General features: G+C 45.1%; 2 protein-coding genes across 8 annotated transcripts in view; one reads left to right on the top strand and one right to left on the bottom strand.

The window, feature by feature from the left end:
• CMTM4 (CKLF like MARVEL transmembrane domain containing 4) overlaps nucleotides 1–19,180 on the bottom strand; it is a 533,141-nt gene that overhangs the window by 286,249 nt on the left and 227,712 nt on the right. The gene's annotated exons all lie outside the window — the stretch shown is intronic.
• The window catches only part of BEAN1 (brain expressed associated with NEDD4 1), a 37,961-nt gene continuing 34,628 nt past the window's right edge, over nucleotides 15,848–19,180 (top strand). For 4 of the 7 annotated variants that reach the window (XM_016185836.2, XM_060185420.1, XM_060185419.1 and 1 more), the window contains exon 1: nucleotides 15,853–16,199. The gene's annotated coding sequence lies outside the window, so the exon portion shown is untranslated. Of the gene's footprint in view, nucleotides 16,200–19,180 lie in introns of all 7 variants that reach the window. The other 3 variants (XM_060185423.1, XM_060185422.1, XM_060185417.1) reach the window with 2 other exon arrangements.

Below are 19,180 nucleotides of genomic sequence, written 5' to 3'. Positions count from 1 at the left end.
ACCAGTTTTTTGTTTGTTTGTTTTATTTTATTTTGTTTTGTTTTTTGTGTTTTGTTTTGTTTTGCCTCCAGGGTTATTGCTGGGGCTCAGTGATTGCACTGTGAGTCCAGTGCTCATGGAGGCCATTTGTTGCCCTTGTTGTCATTATTTTGTTGTTGTTGTTAGATAGGACAGAGAGAAATCCACAGAGTAGGGGAAGACAGACACCTGCAGACCTGCTTCACCGCTTGTGAAGCAACAACCCCCCCCCCGACAGGTGGGGATGCAGGGGATCAAACAGGGATCCTTATGCCATCCTTGCGCTTCGCACCATGCGTGCTTAACATGCTGTGCTACCACTCACCACCACCACCACCCTGCACCTAGTGTTTTTTGGAGGGTATAGACCCCAACAGTAAGGTCCTGCCTGGAATGTCCCATAATCAGAATGAGAATGGAGGGGGCTAGGTGGTAGGACACCTGGTTGAGTGCACATGTTACAGTGTGTAACAACCTAGGTTTAAGCTCCCCATCTTCACCTGCAGGAAGAAAGCTTTCTGAGTGGTGAAACAGTGTTGCAGGTGTGTCTCTGTCTCTCTCCCTCTCAATCTCCCCCTACCCTCTCAATTTCTGGCTAGCTCTATCCAATAAATATAGATAATAAAATAAATAAATCAGAATGAGAATGGACACCAACATGTCACACTCAGGGCTTGAGTCAGAGATGTGGAGTGTGAAGCCCACTTCAGCAAGACTCCTGGTCCCTAAGCCCCAGCAGCAGAGGGTTCTGGAATGCATGTGTGACATGTCACATACTGTGCCTTGGACAAACACCACTTCTTGGAACCATTAGGACTCAATCTGTCTTCATTGCAATTTCCCATATAGTTTCTTTAAAAATAATTTTAAAAAAAGATTCATTAGCTATTTAACAATGTGTTGCTGGGGTGATAGCACAGTGACTGAGGGCTGGACTTGCAAACATGAGATCCTGAACTCAACTCCCGACACTGCATATACCACAGTACCGCACTGCCTACCCTCCTCTATCTCTATCTCATGAAATAAAAATATTTTTTATTGTTGTAGTTATTGATGTCATAATAACAATTATTGTTGGATTGGACAGAGAGAAATGGAGACAGAAGAGGAAAACAAAGAGAAGGAAAGAAAGATAGACACTTGCAGACCTGCTTCACCGCTTGTGAAGTGACTCCCCAGCAGGTGGGGAGCTGAGGGCTCAAATCAGGACCCTTGTGCAGGTCCTTGCACTTTGGGCCACCTGCACTTAACCCACTGTGCTAAATAAAAATAAATCAGGATCAGCAAGACAGCTCACTTGGATACTGTGCTTGCTCTGTCATGGGCACCACACAGGTTCAAGCATGGCCCCTACTACACTGAGGGAAGCATTAGTGTGGTGTAGTGTCTTGCTATCTCTGTGTCTGTCATTCTGTCTTAAAGAGTTGGCTTGGAGTGGTGAAGCCCCAGTGACAACCAAAAACACAAAATAAATCTTACAAAAAGATATGGTTCTTTCACTTTTTTCTTTCCTTTCCTTTGTTATAATTGTTTTGCCACCAGGGTAAGTACTGGGGCTTGGTACCTACAAGACAAATCTACCACTCCCAACAGCCTTTTTATTTCCTCTTTTATTATCTTTATTTATTTATTGGATAGGCACTGCCAGAAATCGAGAAGGAAGGGGAGATAGAGAGGGAGAGAGACTGAGAGACACCTGCAGCACTGCTTCACTACTTGCAAAGCTTTCCCCCTGAAGGTGGGGACCGGGGGCTCAAACCTGGGTCCTTGCACATTGTAACATATGCACTCAACCACATGTACCACCACTCGGCCCCCTTTAAAAAAATTTTTTATGGGAGTCAGGCTATAGCACAGTGGGTTAAGCGCAGGTGGCACAAAGCACAAGGATCGGTGTAAGGATCCCAGTTCAAGCCCTGGCTCCCCACCTGCAGGAGACTTGCTTCACAGGCGGTGAAGCAGGTCTGCAGGTGTTTATCTTTCTCTCCCCTTCTCTGTCTTCCCCTCCTCTCTCCATTTCTCTCTGTCCTATCCAACAATGACAGCAACAATAATAATAACTACAACAATAAAAAACAAGGGCAACAAGAGAGAATAAATAAATAATTTTTTAAATTTATTATCTTTATTTGCTTATTGGATAGAGTCAGCCAGAAATTGAGAGGACAGGGGAGATAGAGAGGGAGAGAGACACCTTCAGCCCTGCTTCACCACTCATGAAGCTTTCCACCAGCAGATGGGGCCCAGAGGCTTGAACCCAGGTCCTTGCACACTGCAACATGTGCTCTCAACCGGGTGTGCCACCCCCCTTTTTTTAAATTATGATACAAAGAGAAATAGGGAGAGAAAGATACCTAAAACCTACTCCACTCCGACACCTCACTGAGTGTTCAAACCCAGGTCCTTGCACATGGGAACGTGTGCTTTGCCAGTTGTTCCACCACCCAACCCCAGAATATTTCGCCTCCTGGATTATTGCTGGGGCTCAGTGCCTGCACCATGAATCCACTGCTCCTGGAGGCTTTTTTTTTCCCCTATTGTTGCCCTTGTTGCTTTATCATTGTTATGGTTATTATTATCATCATTGATGTCGTTGTTGGATAGGACAGAGAGAAATGGAGAGAAGAGGGGAAGACAGAGAGGGGGAGAGAAAGATAGACACCTGCAGACCTGCTTCACTGCTTGTGAAATGACTCCCCTGCAGGTAGGGAGCTCGGGGCTCAAACTAGGGTCCTTACGCCAGTCCTTAAGCTTCGCGCCATGTGCATTTACCCCACTGCACTATGACCTGACCCCCAGATTATTTTATTAAAACAATATATTGTTTAGTTACCATACAGCTGTAAATTTTACAACTTTTCTATTTTTTATTTCTAATGCTATTCTAATGTAGTTAAAAATAACCATAATTTTCATTATTTTAGTCCTTTTAGTAAATGTATTGAGACTTGTTTTATATCCGAACATTGTCTTGTCCTGCAGAACAATCCATATGCATTTAAGAGAAATGTGTGTTCTGCCAGTGGTAGAATGTTTTATGACTCTTAGATCTAGCAGGTTTATAGTGTTATTCAAGTATTTGATTCCCCCATTTGTTTTCTGTCTAGTTATCAAATGAGGGGGTTAACTCTCCAACTATTGTGATTAAATTTCTCCTGCTGCCTTCAGTTCTATCAGTTTTTGCTTCATGTAGCTAGTGACACATTTGTGAGAGGTGTATAGATTTATAAGTGGTATATATTTCTTATGGACTAAGCCTTTTAGTCCATCTTTAGTGCATCTCTCTTTATACATTATCAACTTTATCTTATAATTGTTTTGTTTAGGTTTTTCTTGTTGTTTTTACCAGAGCACTGCCCAGTTCTGATTTCTAGTGGTGCTGGGGATTGAACTTGGGAACTCTGAGCCTTGGGTATGACAGTCATTTGCATAGCCATTATGCTGCCCCAATCTTACAATCTATTTTAGTATATTAGTTTAGTCATTCTAGTTGTCTTTTGGTTACTGTTCACATGACATATTTTTCATTCTTTCACTTTCAGTCTATTTGCCCTTTTAGAAATTATTTCTATTTTTTGTTAATTTTTACCTCTTTATTGAAGAAATGTTGATTTCCAGGGTAGTTGTAATAGGGGTACATTTCCACATCTCCTCAAGATGGGCATCAGCACAGCTCGACCACCACCAAACCACCATCCTTATGCACCACAGGACACACCCCGCCACACACCTTTCCCTTCCCCATTTCAAAAATGACCAAAGTGAGATCAGGAAAGGGGTATAATTGGCCAGAGCCACAGAGCAAGTCAGAGATAGAGTTAGAGCTAGAACTGCAATACACTCTGGGTCTCCAAAGATATCCCCAGACAAAGGGGCTGGAGGCTGGGCCAGGAAACACCCACCAGGTCCATTGTGAAGGTCATGGGGAAAATGACCACTGGGGGAGGCGCACAACATCAACACACACTCAGTCATCTACTACACCCCTGGCCCTGTGGGCCCAGGTGTCTTGACAGACAGCAGCTTCCCAAGGCCTTGAATTTACGCAGAGAACCTGAATCAAAAAGGTGGTAGCTCAACAACCCTTTTAAGTTCCCACTCTGGCCTCTGTCGTGCCAGACTCTCACAGGGAAGAGAGGCAGGGTCTAGCTCCCCAACTTTTTAGGTGGATGGGGTACCTGCAGTCTCCAGCAGCCCTACCAGAATCCAAAATCTCAACTCACAGGAGTCACTGACCACCTGCAATCCTTGGTCTTGTGGTGGTCACAGTGCACCTATACCCCCCCCCCTTCCTGCACTAGGAGCCTCTGCCATATGTTCACACTGCCCTCTCCCGCTCCATCCCTCCTACAGCTAAGCTAATTCTAGAGCCTTGACGCTGGGACAGAGACAGGATCCTTCCCAGAGTACCCTAGCTCCAGAAACCTCACAGCTCAAATATTATTATGATAGGGGCCAGGAGAGAGCTCACCCAGTAGTGCACACACTTTAACACGCACGAGGGCCTACCTAGGTCCACCATATGGGAACGCCACACACAAGAAAAGCTTCATGAGTGGTAGAACATGATGTGGTGTCACTCCTCCCACTCTCAGTTCCTCTCTCTCAGTGTGTGTGTGTGTGTGTGTGTGTGTGTGTGTGTGTGTGTGTGTGTGTGTGTGTGTGGCTGTCTGTCTGTCTGTCTGTCTAAAATTAACAAAGGAAGATAAGAGTCTGCCAGGAGTAGTAAAATCATAGTGGTAGTAGGAATCCCTGGTGGCATAAAAATTTTAAATAAAAAAGAATTATTATGATAAATCTTGGAACTATCCTGGAATTGATGGGCTGAGTTCCTGGACCTCACAATAAATACACAAGGCCAAGGCTCCCCCAGTGCCTTAGCACTCACGTGTAGCGTAACTGAGTTGTGTGGATGGCAAAACAAATGCCTTTCCAGGTACGCTACCTTGCCAACCTCCAAATATCTTTTCTATTTTTAACACTGAAAGTTTGTTTTAAAATTTTGGGGGGGGTTACTATCTATAAATGCAACATATTTCTTATTAAGTGAGTTGCTTTCAAAAATATTTTATTAATTTCCAAATATAGAAAGAGAAGAATTGAGAGGGAAAGGGGAAACAAAGAAGGAGAGAAGAAGAGAGGCACCTGCAGCACTGTTTCACCACTTGTGAAGCTTCTCCCTATGGTGAGGACCAGGGAGCCTGAACCCAAGTCCTTGTGCATAGTAATGTGCACTCAACTCACTGAATTACCAGCCCTGAATTACTCTTTTAAAGCATTGCTTTTGAACTCAGGAAAATTATTTTGAAAGGTTAATGTTATTGCTTTGTTTATTTTTACTGTTTCTGAAAGCATTTCCTTAAACTTGATATGTGGGGCATGTACCTTTTAGTTTTTAGACATCTTTAAGTCCAAATTTCTAGCAATTTCTTGGATCAAAACAATTACTGTCAGCAGGATAAGGGCAACCTTTCTCCTCCTAGCCATCTGGTCTCCAGAGGATCATGACTGTTCAGAGGTATTTGATGCTCCTCTTTCTCAAAGATGTAGAAAAAAGTAATAGGACCAATTCCTCATAGCCAGAGGCCAGCAGAAGTGCCTGGAAAAGCTGTGGAGCGCTCACATTTCACATAGTTTTCTCTCATAGCTTAGCATGGAGGGAGGACAGTCCCCCCAGGATACTCCTGAGTAATGATACTCCCGAGTAGGAGATCAGGAGATGTTTAAGGGTTTTTTGCCAAGCCTGAGGGGTTTTTCTTTTTTGCCTCCAGGGTTATTACTGGGCTTGGTGCCTGCACTAAGAAGCCACTGCTCCTGGCAACCTTTTTTTTTCCATTTTATTGGATAGGACAGAGAGAAATTGAGAGATGAGGGGGAGATAGACAGGGAGAGAGAAAGAGACACCTACATACCTGCCTCACCACTTGTGAAGCCTTCCCCCTGCAGGTGGGGAATGAGGGCTCAAACCCAAATCCTTGTACAGTCCTTGCACTTAGTACTATGTGCACTTAACCAGGTATGCCACCGCCCAGCCCCTGGAGTTTTGTTTTGCTTGTTTAAGACTTTATTTATTTATGAGAAAGATAGGAGGAGAGAGAAAGAACCAGACATCACTCTGACACATGTGCTGCCAAGGATCAAACTCGGGACCTCACGCTTAAGAGTCCAGAGCCTTATCACTGTACCACCTCCCGGACCACTGGAGTTTTGTTTTCGAAGGAAACTCCTGAACAGAAAATGTATTTTCACATCAAAGTTCACAAATAAACTCTGTCTCTGAACCCAGGAAGGCTCATCCTGGCCAAGTAGAAGAGAACTACTGGAGAAATATCACTCACACACACGCACACACACACACACACACAATCTAGAAATATTTCCTATACTACTTTGTACACCAATGTCTTCCAAAAAGAATCAAGCTACTGAAACACATATACATGTGTACACATACACACACACTTATTTTTAAAGAATGATTGATTAGGGGCAAAGGAAGCATATATACCTTATGTTTCTAATATGTGAGTAAATCATGACAAAGGAAATGCATTATTTTTTGTCATCAGGGTATGTTGATGGGGCTTAGTTTCTACATGACTCCACCCCTCCCAGCAGACTCTTTTCTTTTTTCAGGTAAAGGCGGAGAGACAGAGAAGGAGAGATAAAGAAAGAAAGGAGAGACATCATGGCACTATGATCATCACTATTTGTGATGTTCCTCTCTACATGTTATTCCCATGTTGTGGCTGGGGGCTCAAACCTGGGTCCTTGTACATGGTAAAGAATGTACTCTACTGGGTAAACCATCTCTTGGCCCCTAAAACACACAGATGATGATGATGATGATGATGATAATGATGATGATGATGATGATGATGATGATGATGATTACCACCATGGTAATAATACATGAAAAGACCACTGCTCTTGGCAGCCATTTTTCTTATTTTCTCCCTCCTGTTTTATTTGGTAGAACAGAGAGATATTAGGAGAGAGAGGGATATGGAGAGAAAGACTAAAGAGAGACACCTGCAGACCTGCTTTACCACTCGTGAAGCTTCCCCAGTGCAGGTGGGGACCAGTGACTTGAACCTGGGTCCTTGTGCATAGTCACTCAACCAGGTGCACCACTAACAGACCCCAACACTTTTTTTTAATAAGTGAGCAAATTTAGATAAAGGAACAAAAAGGATAGAAAATAAAAGGAAATAAATTCAGAATAAAACCAAAAAACAATTCCTGCACTTATCCCCTCATAACAAAACAAAAAAAAAATCACTTAAAATAGCAACCACTATAGAGGGGAATATTCTCTGTTGCAAGATTCACAATATACAAGAGATATTTTCCCTTGTGTCAGGACTAGGTACCAGGTGATAGCACACCTGGTTGAGTGCACGTTACAATGTCCCCGGATCCCACCTGCAGGGGAAATGCTTCTCTCCCCTTATCTTCTCCTCCTCTCTAGATTTCTCTCTGTCTTATCCAACGACAGGTTTCATAACCAGTGGAAACTGATGTAATAGTCAAGGTATGTAAACAACACAAATGCCCAACAACAGATGAGTGGATGAGAAAGTTGTGGTCTGCATGCACAGTGAAGCACAACTTGGCTAAAAGATGATACCATCTTGCCGGCCAGGCTTCCCTGGACTGAAGACCCCACCAATGTGCCCTGGAGCTCCGCTTCCCCAGAGACCCACCCTAGTAGGGAAAGAGAGAGGCAGACTGGGAGTATGGACCGACCAATCAACGCCCATGTTCAGTGGGGAAGCAATTACAGAAGTCAGACCTCCCACCTTCTGCAACCCACAATGACCCTGGGTCCATGCTCCCAGAAGGATAGAGAATGGGAAAGCTATCAGGGGAGGGGGTGGGAAATGGAGATTGGGTGGTGGGAATTGTGTGGAGTTGTACCCCTCCTATCCTATGGTTTTGTTAATTTATCCTTTCTTAAATAAAAAATAAATAATAAAAAAAAAAGATGATACCATCCTGGGGCCTGGAGCTAGTTCACCTAGTAGAATGCACTATACTATGAGTAATGACCCAAGTTCAAATCTGTGGCCACCACATGGATGGCAGCACCTGCCTGGGGGAGGTTTCACAAGTGATGGAGTAGTGCTGTGGTGTCTTACATTTTCTTTATAACTCTGTCTCTCACTCTCTCTCTAAAAAATATATAGTACTCATGGTGGCAGTGTAGAAAAAGAAATGAAGTCTTGCTTTTTGCTACAACATAGGTGGAACTACAGGGAGTCGTGTTAAGTAAAACAAGTCAAGAGGAAAGAGAAAGAGAAATAGCAGATAATTTCATGCATATATGGTTTAGGAAACAAAGCAAGGAAATAGAATAAAACATGTTTAAACCCTATGCCTGAATCTGATAGTTTGAAGTCACTAAGAGGGGAGGAAGGGATGGCTATAATAGAGGAGGAAGCCCAGTGTCCTGCACTGGAGGGATAGAACATTGTAGTAATTGGTAACTTGGGTTAGCACATATTTGGGGAACATGTGGAATTATATGCTTCTAAGACAACTGTACAATAAAACAGTATTTCCTCAATAGCAGTCAATTTTAAAATAAAAAAGATCAAAATTTCCCTTAGAAGAAATGAAACTACTTTTGTTACTGAGCCTAGAGGATTCTCCTATGAAAAATAATATTCCCTTGCCCTTCCTCCAGGAATCCGAGTTCCTCCTCCATCTTCTAGCTGGGAGCTTGACTCTCCTATCTAGACTGGGCTGCACAAAACAAGGTACACTTTAAAAAAAAAACTTTCTATAAAAGTATAGCATGCATACATTTAAATGCACTTAAGTATACTTACTGTTCAGGGAATTGTTACAAAGGAAATATGCCTATGTATCCAGTGCCTAGACTAAGAAACTGCATTACCAAAGGCAACAAAAAGAAAGTAAACAAGTAGGATTACATCAATCTAAAAAGCTTTTTGTGCAGCTAAGAGAACCATCAGGAAAATGAAAAAGCTACCTACTAAAGGGAAGAAAATATATGCAACTCAGATTATGTGAAAAAGTGCTAATATCAAAAACATATTAAGAAGACTATAACTCAATAGCAAAACTATAAACAGGCCAATTAAAAAGGATCTGAACAGTTTGTCAAAGGGGACATACAGATAGACAGTAGATACAAAAAAAGATGGTCATCATCCATAGTCTTCAGGAAAAAATGCAAGTCAAAATAACAATGAGAAGGTGCTCATTGTTATTGAAGGGAGGTTGGGTGGCAGCTCACCTAGTTGACTGTACATATTACAGCGTGCAAGGACCTAGGTTCAAGGCCCCAGTGCCAACCTACAGGGGGGACGTTTCATAAGTGGTGAATCAGTGCTGCAGGTCTCTCGCTATCTCTCTCCCTCTCTTTCACTGTCTCCTCCCTCTCAGTTTCTGGCTGTCTATGCAATAAATAAATAAAGATAACAAAAAATAATCTTTATGAAGGCACTAGTCAGTGGTACACCTATACCATAATATATATTGCCAAGATCAAAGACCAGGGTTCAAGCCACTGGCTCCACCTCTAGGTGGGAAATTTTGTAAGTGATGTAGCAGGTCTGCAGGTGTCTATCTCTTTCCCTATCTCCTCCTCCCCTCTCAATTTCTTTCTGTCCTATCAAGTAAAGTAAAAAAAAAAAGAAGAAGAAGAAGGAAAAAAGGGGGGAAATGGCTGTCAGGAGCAATGGATTCATAGCATAACTTTTATAGCACTAAAAAAATTTTTTTTATTCTTTTTTTTAATTTTTTAAATATTTATTTATTTTCCCTTTTGTTGCCCTTGTTGTTTTATTGTTGTTATTGATGTCGTTGTTGTTGGATAGGACAGAGAGAAATGGAGAGAGATGGGGAAGACAGAGAGGGGGAGAGAAAGATAGACACCTGCAGACCTGCTTCACTGCTTGTGAAGCGACTCCCCTGCAGTTGGGGAACCTGGGGCTGGAACCGAGATCCTTCTGCTGGTCCTTGCGCTTTGCACCACGTGTGCTTAACCAGCTGCGCTACCTCCCGACCCTCAAAAAAAATATTTTTTAAGGCAAAAACTATAGCACTGCCAGCACAGTTGAAGTTCTCTCCCAGATAGTATCTCTCACCAAAAGTCTAGAGGGACAAACTACTACAGATGTGCTTTTCCTGTGTTAGAACTTCAAATAAATGGAATCATGCAGTATTCACCTTCTTTCATTTGACCCTGTGTTTGTGACTCATCCATTATGTTGCTGGTAGTTGCAGTGTGTACTCCCATTGCCATACTCTGTCATCTGGCAATACCACTATTTGTTTCCCTGCAGCCAGGAAAACAGATGATCCAAGACTACACCAGGGTATTTTGGAGTTAACTTTGTAAACAGTCAATTTATGTGCTTGAGCTCAAAAAAACAACTCATATTATTTTTCTAAACTTTGTAATTAATTAAACTCAAATGCAGTTTCTAAAAACTGTCAGTCTAGCAGCTGACATTATTTTGATCACCAAAATTTATTTTTGAAATTAAATATGTCTTAGTCTTGTAGCCATAGGAACTAAAAAAAAAAAAAAAAAGAAAAAACAGATAAAGTCATGTGACTTTTTTTTTTTTTTTTCCATATAGACATTCAACATTTGTGGGCAACATTTAGTGAGACTGTGTGTGTCAGAAGTTGCACTAAACACCTGGTGATTGTTATACCTTGTACATCCACCCATGACTTCAGTACTCCCAGGCTACTCTCTTTTCTCTCTTTTTGTTTGTTTGTTTCTTTTCTTCACATAGAAAGTAACAGAGAGAGGGAGAGGGAGAGACACCATAGCACAAGAGCTTCCCTAGTGGCGTGGCTGAGCCCAGGCTGCACTCACAACAAGGTGTGCACCCTACCAGGTAAGCTGCCTTCTAGCCCACCCCACTCCCCAAAAAACTTTGAATGCATTATTTCTTTAAACCCTGACAATTATATGTCAAACAGTGAAATTGTTTTCTACTTATTTCTCTCATTTTTGAAGTTCTTCCCAGTCCTTCATCCTCAGCACCTACCACAGGATCTAATAAAAACCAAGCAAAGTGTTTCTGTTTGCTTGTTTGTTTGTTATGCAGGGGATTCGTGCATGTGTGAGAGTTCACTAATTCAGGACCTTTTTTCTTTTTTCATTCTTTTTGTTTCATAGAGTGAGAAATAAACAGAAAAAAAGGAGTGAATAAAGAGAATGAGAGAGACACTATAGCACTGTTTTGTCATCTGTGGAGCTTGTGCTCCTGTGTGGCATAGGCACTAAAACCCAGGACTTCACACATGTCATCTATATAAACGAAACCATGCTCTACCACTCAGTCTATCTCTAGCCCCAAACATGCCTTCTTAAGGCAATGGATAAATAATAGTAGCTATCATTATGGAACTCATAGTATAAAGTAGAAATTATAAAAATATTTATATTCATTATTTTATTTGATCTTCTCAGAAAACCTAAGATAGCATATGAAACATTTTGTGGGTGTTCTCCAGATCACAAGTACCCACTTTTTAGATCATTTCCTGCTTATATATATTGTTGCCTTGTTTATGCTGTATGTCCCTGCCCCTTGGTAAGTGCTAACAATAGTAGCAGTGGACTTTTTTTTTTTTTTTTTTACTTCCAGGGTTATTGCTGGGGCTCAGTGCCTGCACTATGAATCCATTGCTCCTGGAGGCTATTTTTTCCCATTTTGTTGCCCTTGTTGTTGCCATTATTGTTATTATTACCAAGGTTGTTGTTGTGGGATAGGACAGAGAGAAATCAAGAGAGCAGGGGAAGACAGAGAGGGAGAGAGAAAGACACCTGCAGACATGCTTCACCGCTTGTGAAGCGACCCTCTTGCAGGTGGGGAGCCAGGGGCTCGAACCAGGATCCTTACCCCAGTTCTTGCCCTTCAGGCCATGTGCGCTTAACCTGCTGTGCTACCGCCTGACCCTCCCCCCCATCCCAGCAGTAGACATCTTAATGTAACTCGGCCAATCAGATACTCTCTCAGGAATGAGGACTGGTGGTTACAATTTCCGTCAGAAGCTAAAGTTAGCTTGAGGCTAGAACTGAGGAGCTGTGAAGCTTCACTGTGAATTTTTTAATGACCTAATGGGGGGAAAAAAATGTGTGCAAGGAGACAGAAATCACAAGAGTGAACAGAAAGGTACACAGAGACAAGAAGCAGAATCCTGCCTGGGTTCCAGTCTGCCTCTCTCTTCTCCAGTGAAATGCTTCAAAAAGCCCAGACTAAGGTACTAAGGTATGAAGTAAGGTACTAGGTATTCTTTTTTTTTTTTTTTCTTAAAATTGCTCAAGTTGATTCTCACTAGTTTCTACTAGGAAAAAATTAAAAAAACTAAACTGGGTCAGGTGGTGGCACATATGTTACAACACACAAGGACAAGGGTTAGAGCCCCCAGTCCCGACCTGTAGTAGGGAAGTTTCATCATCAGTGAAGCAGTGCTGTAGGTATCTCCTTTCCTCTATCCCTCTCTATTCCCCCTTTCCTCTCTATTTCCCTCTCTATCCTACATAAATAAACAAGGGGCTGGGTGATGACACACCTGGTTGAATGCATATGTTACAATGTGCAAAGACACAGGTTTGAGCCTCTGATCCCCACCTGCAGGGGGAAAGCTTTGTGAGTGGTGAAGCAGTGCTGCAGGTGTCTCTCTCCTCCATCTTCCTTTTCCCTCTCTAGTTCTTGCTGTCTCTATCCAATAAATAAATAAATATTTTTAAAATAAATAAATAACTTTAAAATGTGATACTGCTAAATAAATAAGTAATAATTTAAAAAACAAAACTGGAATAAGATGGGTAAATATATACATATGAAGTGCCAGAATTCAATAGAGTTATTGAATATGCAGACGATATCCAGAAAGTTGGAGGGGCCAGGTGGTGGCACATCTGGTTGAGCACATGTTACAATGCGTAAGGACCCGGGTTCAAGCCCCCAGTCCCCACCTTCAGGGGGACAGCTTTGCTGGTGAAGTAAAGTGCTGCAGGTGTCTCTCTATTGCTCTCCTTTTCTATCCCCATATTCCTCTCAATTTTTGGCTGTCTCTATGCTCTAAATAAAGACAATAAAAAAATTTTAAAGAAAGTTGTAGAATTGCTTGTCTAGAAAGATTGCCATTCCAGTCTTCTCTTATAATGCATTACTTATTCACATTCAGTCTTGCCCCCAGTATTCCAAGTTACCTGGAACCACTTTGGTCTCTCCACAGCTACTCCACCAATGTTCACACAAGCTGTCATCTCTCCTGAGACTTCAACCCATTCTACCAACCTAGTGAGGTCTTATTTGAACTTTTAGCTCCATTCAAGGAACATAGCCCCAGTGTAGACTTTTCTAACCTCCACAGACTGGACTTGGCTTGTTTGGCTTGTAACCTTCAATCTGTGGAGGTTTGAAAAGTGCAAATCTGAGTTCTGCCCCTAATCAGGTACATGACCAAAAACCCCGTTGCTGCACAAGGAAAACCAATGAAGAAAATATGGTCCCCTGCTACAGGCTTTTGGGAGGATAGAATTAACTAATGCATGTGGCAGGGCTGACAGAGAGGCTGGCTCCTGAGAGGAAATATCAGAACTGGGCCTGGCTGAGAGCTGTGTCAGGAAGGTCTGTGTGTCATTCCCACTGACCCCTGGACAAGCTGATCCTGAAACAAACTTTACCCTGAATTTTCAAATAACCTCAGGAGTAGACCCCCCCAAAAAAAAAAAAAACACTGCTTTCAAAAAAATTGAAATATTTACTTACTAGTAGATAGAGTTTATGTCCCATGAGCAAGAGAGGAGCCACAGCATCCTCTGGTCCTCTGATGGGTGTGGTACCGGGAATCAAACAGGAAGCCCCAGCTGTGCAAGGTATGCATTGAGAGCCCTCCACATACTAGGCTGTCCTCTGCACTTTACACCTGGAGCCCTCTCCTGGGCCAGGAGGAAGGGTGCTTCCCTTTAGAGGGGAGAGTGAAGGGCTGCCTGCCCCAACCTCTGCAACCAGGAGAAAGGGTGCTGAGGCATCACTAATTCAGGGACCTTGTAGAGTTTCGTAATTAAAAAGAAAAATGAAACCTCAGCATTAACAATGACTGATTCTTACTTTCTTTTTTTCCCTTTAGAGTTTCCCAGTTTCCCTACATCTGTGTCTATCTGTGGATAGGCACATGGGAAAACAGTCATAATCCAACTTCCTATAACTAGGCACACCACCAACAAGCACAGAGGAAACTAGTTCAGGATTCCAATGTGGAGAGTAAGTCAAGGGCCAGGAGGTGGCACACCTGGTTGAGTGCATACATTATGGTGCAAAGGACTTGGGTTCAAGCCCCTGGTCCCCACCTGCAGGGTAAAAGCTTCACAAGTGATCAAATTGTACTGCAGGTGTCTCTCTCTCTCTCCCTCTCTCTCTCTCTCTCTCCCTCTCTCTCTCTCTCCCTCTCTACTTCCCTTCCCCTCTCAACTTCTCTCTGTCTCTATCCAATAGTAAATAAAAATATTTTAAAAATTTAAAGAAACTAAAAAACTAAAAAGAATTAAGTCATATTTGTCCAAATTGAGAATGGACAAAAATGGACTCTAGGGTTGGAGCCTTCCACAAGGATTTAATAAAAGTCACACATGATGTCATACATACATGACCCCCACCCTAAAATACACGCATGCATGCACACACGCACAAACAACCACAAAATGGGCCAGGGAGGCTGCTCAGAGGTGCTAGCACTGCACCTGCACAGGACCCTGTGTTCACTCACCAGAGCTACATTTAAATAAATAAAAATGATACATTAGGTTGGACAAAAGCCCATTTCTCAGGACTCCCAGAGAGATTTCCCTTTACTCTGGCCGCATCTTCTGCACTACACAAATGCTCCTGGAGGGGTTCCAGATGGAACTGGCATTGGGAAGACAGGATAAGCAGGCTGGGCCAGCATGACCAGTCATGACCAGTCACCAGAGGAGGCTGGGAGTGTCCTCATCTACTAGGGTCCTGGACCTCACAGATGCCTCTGCTTCCAGCTGGGGAAGCCCAAGCCCTGGAGGCTGGAAGATCTGAGGCACAGGCAGGTCTTCACCACATATGGTACCAGAGGTACAATAAACAGGAGCTCCGTTGCAATGAAGAAATGAGGATAGGTGAACTGGACTTGACCAAGGCTCAAATGTTGGATGGGAACACAACAGGACCCCAGAAGTCACTACCCCTGAACCAGGCACATGGTTGGCGCAGGCATGCATCTGCCAAGACCAAATTCTGCAGGGCTGGGATGAGGACAGAGAGCATAGGGTGGAGAGAGGGGAAGGAAATAGGCAGATTGGCTGCTCCAGAGAGGAAGGCTTGTGCTGGGCCTGGAGGACATCCGGGGTCTACTCTGCAACTCAACTGTCCCACCTGCAAGCAGGAGGCTCTGTGGGCCAGTGACAGGACCCCCTGCTCCAGTGCCTGTCCTTGCCTCTGCCTGGCCCATCTGGCCTGGTTGTCCTTCTTTGCTCCTATCATTTGTCTACCCTTCCCTGCACCTGTCTGGGAGTCTGTCCCACTGCTCCCCTCGTCTGCAAGTCATTCTCTAACACGCCTGCCTGTCCTTGACATAGCTGTCTGTCTGTCCTCATGGGTCTGGCCTGCATGTCAGCCTCCTCACAGTGCCTGCCTGCCCGCAGCTCTGGGGTGCCGGGCTGGCTGTGCGCAGTGGGGCGCGGCTCAGCCCTTCTCCTTCTTCTAGCGTTTGCCCTTCTCCATGTCCCAGCAGCTCCGCGGCTCAGCTGAAGTCCCGCAGCCGCTCCGCCGCCTGCGGGCCGAGCGGTTATAGGCAGCAGCGGCGGCGGCGTGGGCGGCTGCGCAGGGCCCAGCGGGCGGGCGGGGCTGCGGCAGGGCAGGGCAGGGCAGGGCGCGTCCCGGGGCCCTGAGGGCTGCGGACTCCGGGGATCCTGCGGGCGCACCGGGTGGGCTCTGCCGCCCCGCCCCGCCCCTGCGCTCCTGCAGGCCGAGGTGTAGCTCTGCGCCCCCCCGGAGCCCGAGCAAGAGCCGGAGCCCCAGCACAGCTGTATCCCACATCCGAGCGGGAAGTGGAGCGGGAGCGGGAGCCTGAGCGGGAAACCCGGTTGGAAGCGAAGCTGGAGCCGGCGGTGCGGCGCACGGAGCGGAGCGAGGCAGCCAAGCCGAGTAAGGGGTGTGGGGCCGACACGGTGCTGAGGAGGGGCGGGGAGTGGGGCTCCTAACCTCTGCGAGTCGGAAGGGAGGACTCCCGGCGGTCCCGAGCGCCCAGACCCCAGGGACCCCCTCTCCACCCCCCCCCCCCCCCGCCAGCGCCCCCAGGCAGGCTGCAGGACGCGAGGGGCTGAGTCTGCTCTAGAGCTCTCCTTCCGCCCGCGGGGAGGGGGACGTCTCTGGATCCTCCTTCCACCCAGTCCCGGATCAGGGGCGAGGAGGAGCACGGGACAGTCTCCCCAGCCCTGAGCCTTTGGTTTCAGGGGGCTGGTGAGCTAGCCGCCCTATAAGGGAAAACTGGGATGCATACTAGGTCCAGGTGCAAGGGGCTCCTGTGTTTGCCTGGTTTGAAGCTCAAGCCCAGCCCTGAGCCAGGAAGTTTGACCCTTGACAGGTGGGTCACCCGGGCCATGTCCTAGCTTCAGTGTCCATTGGAGCTGGCACTGAGGGTGAGTGAGGGTCGTCTCTGCCTCTTAGAGTTTGGGAGCTTTCTCTGGCTCACTGAGTCCCTAGCTCCTCTCCATCAGGCAACTTCAGCAGCTGTGTAGTTCCCACCCCACCCCTGGCCGGACTGTGTAGTCCCCCTCCCCATTGGGACCTGCCAGGAGAGTGCCATGCAAATACCTGGGCTGCCCTCACCCCCCCCACACACACACACACACCTTATCCCTCCACAGTGCCAGTATGGGTAACCAGGCCTAGCCTGAGAAGGGCAGAGAGCTTGGTCTATGAACTAGACCTTCAGTCCTAGGACTCCAGTCTTGAAGTTGTCCCTGCTGGGTCAAACATCCTAAATGCCCTGCTGAACAAGTGACCACTCTGCCTCCATTTCCTCAACTGGCAAATAGGCTGGATTGTTGTGAGCAGTGTTTGAGGTCTTTGCTACTGGAAAGTAGGCTGACTAACTGCCTAACTGTGGGACCATAGGCAAGATTCAAAGCTCTCTTGAGCCTCAGTTTCCCTATGTGAAACATGGGGACATCCAACTTAGCTGCAGATGTTCTTTTATGATGTGTCCTGCATCATGAGGCAGTTTCCCAGATGCTGGGAACCTGACACTTTCCCCCAATCCCCCTCCAAAGTAGTCTTTGAAATCTGCAGTCTGACATAAAATCACAATACCAATCTCTCCTTTGGGCCTACACCAGCTCAGATACATGCTCGTCCCTAACTCATCCCTCCCTACCCCCATCTCCATCCAGGTTGAAATAAATTGTATCTGGCTGACTTTTCCTTTGTCCTTGGCTTCTGTCGGCTGCTCTGGCAGGGGGATGCCCACAAAGAGCTCACAGTCCTCAGAGGCTTGGCCGTTCTGGTAGCAACGGTTCAGAGAGGTAGTGAAGAGAGAAGCTACCAAAACAAGGAGATGGTTGGGGGGGGGCGTTCCTGAGGGTCTTGGCCCTGATTCTCTGCTGACTATGGTGTGTTTGTTCATATAAGTGAGCCACAGAGTATCAGGGGTGGGCAGTGGAATAGTGACTGAGAAAGTGGATAAAACTTCATAGCAAGAAGGTCCCCAGAGAGAGAGATGGAACCAGTCTGTGCAGGGTAAGCTTCAGAGGCAGAACAGGTGAAGGCCAGGACCAGGGGACATGCCAAGAACTGTAGGGTGGTATGTATGGTGGAGGTGACAAGTAGCTTTCAGGAGAAAGAAACAAGGCCCAGCTTATGGACACCCTTGGTTGTCTTGACCACTTATGGCCCAGCTTCCTGAAATAGAGAGGGCCAGGGTAGGTCCACATATGAAGTGGCAGAGACCTGCAGGGAGAATGGGCTGCCTACTGGGTGCCATTATACAGAGAACCCCCTTTTAGCCCCCCCAAGCCTGTTTTACCCCTCCCCCATTTGCTCACTAGGATGACATACCCCTGTATCTTCCATGATCCTCACTTCTCTTGTTCCGAGCATTACTACTCAGAAATTCATTATAAGGTTTGAGTGGAGTGGTCCACATAGTATTTGGAACATGGTCAAGGGGAACGACAGTGGGAACCTGGGCATTGCTATCAGTCTTTGGGAATAATTCATTAGACATGATCAGAGATCTGTCACTGGATGTCTTTGCCCTAGAAGTGCGCAGAGCACAAGATGCAGGAAGATATAAATGGACTCTGACTCCAAAAATGAAAAACTGAAGTCAGAGGGCTTCCAGAGCACCTTAGAAAATGTGCAAAAAGGAGTCGGTGGTAGCGCAGCGGGTTAAGCGCATGTGGTGCAAAGCACAAGGATGGGAGTAAGGATCCTAATTTGAGCCCCTCCCCAGCTCCCCACCTGCAGGGGAGTCGCTTCACAGGCGGTGAAGCAGGTCTGCAGGTGTCTGTCCTTCTCTCCCCCTCTGTCTTCCCCTCCCTCCTCTCTCCATTTCTCTCTGTCCTATCTAACAATGACGACATCAATAACAATAACTACAAAAATAAAACAACAAGGACAACAAAAGGGAATAAATAAATAAACAAGTAAATAAATAAATATTTTTTTAAAAGAAAATGTACAAAAAAAAGTTATAGCTGAAAGTGTGACTTCTTGGCACAGAACTACCTGGGACAATATCATGGGGTTCTGGGTAGGAGATTATTTACCTTCAGAGCCTCATTTTCCTCTTGAAAATGGAAGCAAATGTCACACATTTCCCATTACAGTTACAAGGACTGAAGAAATAATATATAGAAGACAGAACACTGGCAAATGCACCTTTTCTGATTACCTTGCTGTATCTGCATCATGAACATGTGTTGAGAAGTTTTCTTGCCATTGTGTTTTCTCTTTGAATCCTAATTACAACTCTTTGATTAGAGTGCTGTGACTTCCCCCACCTTATTTGTATGAATACCAAGGTTTAAATAGGCTAAGGTCTAGTTGACTTTACTAGATACAGAATATATAAAATAATACAATGGTCCATCATAATTTTATAACTTTATCAAATTGATAATTAG

This window comes from Erinaceus europaeus, chromosome 2, assembly GCF_950295315.1.
Source record: "Erinaceus europaeus chromosome 2, mEriEur2.1, whole genome shotgun sequence".
NCBI classification, from domain to species: Eukaryota; Metazoa; Chordata; class Mammalia; order Eulipotyphla; family Erinaceidae; genus Erinaceus; species Erinaceus europaeus.
The sequence above is the reverse complement of the archived record's forward strand: the minus strand, read 5'-3'. Positions and strand labels throughout refer to the sequence as shown.